General features: G+C 43.7%; 1 pseudogene; it reads left to right on the top strand.

Moving 5' to 3' along the window:
• The first annotated feature begins 423 nt into the window (after window positions 1–423).
• On the top strand, window positions 424–916 carry LOC101288578 (elongin-B-like; annotated as a pseudogene).
• The last annotated feature ends 2,462 nt before the right edge of the window (window positions 917–3,378 follow it).

The raw sequence follows: 3,378 nt of genomic DNA, 5'->3' as shown, positions 1-3,378 counted from the left end.
ATATTTTGAAGTAAACAAATAACCATTTCTTGTGCATTTTCGCCTCACCCCATCACCTCATCAGAACAGTGGTAACTGCTTTGGAGACTCTTGGTATTCCCTCCATGCCCTACTCAGTATCCCTTGGAAAGGGTGGCCAGGACTCCATTGTAAATACAGCTATAAGGTCCGAATTCCTGCAGGTTTGAGGAGAAAGGTTGTAGCAGCTTTCCCGCGCTAATTTATGAACTCTTTTGAGTTAAATTTTTTCCTCAAAAAGGGATCTTTCCTCAAAATGGCAACCAGTGTAAGTAACTTTGTACATACCCAGAGGGTTTGAAATAATGCCTTGAAGACTGTGTGGTTTTTCCTAAATTGTCAGCTGTAGAGTTCAAAGGGATCACATTTTGCCTCAGTTTAAAACCAACACTTTTCTTTCTTTAAATGGGATTAAGAGAATCACGGAGCCCTGGGGGCGTGGGGTGGGGCCGCCCTGGCGCGGGTCATGCTGGGTCCAGCGCCCGGGTTGCTGGGAAGGGGGCGGAGCACGGCTGCTCTGGAGCGTCTAGAGGGAGAAGTAGCCGCTGCGGTGGCTGCGTTCCTCGCAGGACTGCCATGTTCACGGACGCCAAGGAGTCAAGCACCATGTTCGAGCTGAAGCGCATCGTCGAGGACATCCTCAGGCGGCCGCTGGACTAGCAGCGAGCGGCTGTACAAGGACCACAAGCTTCCGGACGACGGTAAGACATTGGGCGAGTGTGGCTTCACCAGCCAGACATCAGGGCCTCAGGCCCCAGCTACTGTGGGACTAGCCTTCTGAGCAGATGAAGCATTTGAGGCCCTACGCGTCGAGCCCTTCTCCAACCCACCCGAGCTGCCGCATGTGATGAAGCCGCAGGACTCAGGAAGCAGCCCCAATGAACAAGATGTGCAGTGAGAGACTCTCCCCCCACTGCCCCTCCCCCCCTTAAAAGATATTTGGGTGTCCAAAAAAGAAAAAAAAGAGAGGTTATTCTCATAATCCCATCTGAAGAAAGAAAAATGTGTTATCTTTCGCTCTTCAGTTTAAATGACTTCCCCCAATATCTGAACTCTGTGCTAACTCTAAATGGAAGCCAAGAAGCAAAGAATAATGTGCTGTTTTAAATGTAAATGGAAGATAAGATGTTGAGGCTAAATTTTAAACCCACACCAAGATATATGCATTCTCCTCTCACATTTAAATAATGCTCACATTAAATAATTGTTCCAAAGGAACTGTCAGATGAAACAGTTACAGCTTTCCCTAACTGAGCTCTGACAACTAGAAGTCTAAGGCTCACAGTGAAGTTATGAAAATAATTTTTAAAAAAACTCATTTGTAAAACATGAGCAAAACCTTATTTCTATCTGATATTGGCAGAAAAATGAACAAGTTCTACAGTATTGATTAGGTGAAGCTTTCTAGATTATATTGATTATGCAGGGCTAGCCCGGGGAATCTAAACCATGTAGGACGAAATTGAGTTTTGAGGACCTGTGCATAAATTGCAAAGGTATAGGCATTATTGTTTTTAACTTTTATCTTAGATATCATCTTTATTTGTGCTTTCTATGCTCTGGGAAAATGTGGAACTGACTATGAAATGCAGAAGCTCTGCAAATCAGTACATAGAGCTTCCTGGGGGCCTTGAAGTCAAGGAATTGAGCACATTGTTTGTAAAACAGATTGCTCATTTCCTGAGAGCTGATATATTATGGCCGGCATTGGTTTGGAGTAAAGAGAAATAAATTGGAAACTTACAATAACTCTAGAACCCTAGTCCTGGATGTATGATCCCCTGACCCTCACCATCAGTCTTACCCAGTAACTTGTTAGAAATGCAGTTTCTCAGAACCCAGTCCAGATCTACTCAATCAGAAACTCTGGGGGTGGCGCCCCCTATTTTCTGTTTAGCAAGCCCTCCAGTTGATTCTGCTGCATGCTAAAGTTTGAGAACCACTGCTCTGGAATAAGACTGAAGGCAATTCCAGAAAGCTGAAAAGAGATCACCACAGATATATGGAAGTATCTGTATATCCCCAAACAGAAAGAAGGAGCCATACTACCTAGTGTCTAGAGCTGGAAATACACCTCTATTATGACATCCTCTATTATGTATAGCACTTTGACCCAAATGGTTACACTTATCCATCATTTATGATCACCAGGGATGATTCAGCTGACCTGGCTGGGCAGTGGTGTACTTTCTCCCTCATTTCTCCTTGTTTACTATCTATGTTTAGTATTTTATATGCTTAGTGAAGGGATGAACGTTCCAGATCGAGAAAGATGGTTCTTTGGTCAAAGACATGAACATCCCTGAATTCCTCTGTACCATATTCCTTAAGGACAGAGAATGCTCCAGGACATGGAAGATTTCTGTGGTCTAGATTGTGTAGATTTGGTCTCTAGAAATATTCTATATAGAAAAAAACCCTGTGCTTTGGAATCAAAAAGACTTGATTTGAATCAGTTGTCACTTGTTAGCTGTATGACCTTGAGGAAGTCATTTAGCTTCTTTGAACTTCAGCTTCCTTATCTATGAAGTGAAGATTCTCATACAAACTTTTCGGGGTAATTTGAGGACTAGGGATAATCTATGGAAAGGCCTGGCACTTGGTAGATATTAGAGCTTCCACTTATCCTCATTTCCTCACTGTTGCACCTGTTCTTGGCCGCTATTGTGATTTCTGACTTAATTTTGTTTCTACATAGTGTGGTGGGAGGTTAAGAGCATGGACTGTGGGTCAGCATACCTGGGTTTGAATCCCAGCTCTGAAATATATTTTGTGTTTTCCTCATGTGTTCAATGTGAAAAATACTACTACTTACCTTCACAAGTTGTTCTAAGGAATAAATGAGTATAAGGTGCTTCTCAAATGACTGACAGAGAGTAAGCATGCCATTAATGTTAGCTATTACTGTTAACCTCATTCCTCAGCCCTGTTGTAACTTCACTTTTCTTCCTTATCCTACTTGTGCCCTAAAAATAGTACTTTAGTGGAAAAAAATCATCTATTCACCCATTCATTCAGAAAATATGTTTGAAGATCTACTATGTGAAAGGACTTGAGCACGGGTAGATCTCTGCCTCAGGTTTTTTTTTTTTTTTTTTTTTTTTTGCTGTACGCGGGCCTCTCACTGTTGTGGCCTCTCCCGTTGCGGAGCACAGGCTCCGGACGCACAGGCTCATCGGCCATGGCTCACGGGCCCAGCCGCTCCGCGGCATGTGGGATCTTCCCGGACCGGGGCATGAACCCACGTCCCCTGCATCGGCAGGCGGACTCTCAACCACTGCGCCACCAGGGAAGCCCTCTGCCTCAGGTTTTTGAAGACAGATTTCATTTACCACTTCTACTCCAAGTTAGTTTCCTAAT

The sequence above is a fragment of the Orcinus orca genome, chromosome 5 (genome assembly GCF_937001465.1).
Source record: "Orcinus orca chromosome 5, mOrcOrc1.1, whole genome shotgun sequence".
Taxonomy (NCBI): Eukaryota; Metazoa; Chordata; class Mammalia; order Artiodactyla; family Delphinidae; genus Orcinus; species Orcinus orca.
The sequence above is the reverse complement of the archived record's forward strand: the minus strand, read 5'-3'. Positions and strand labels throughout refer to the sequence as shown.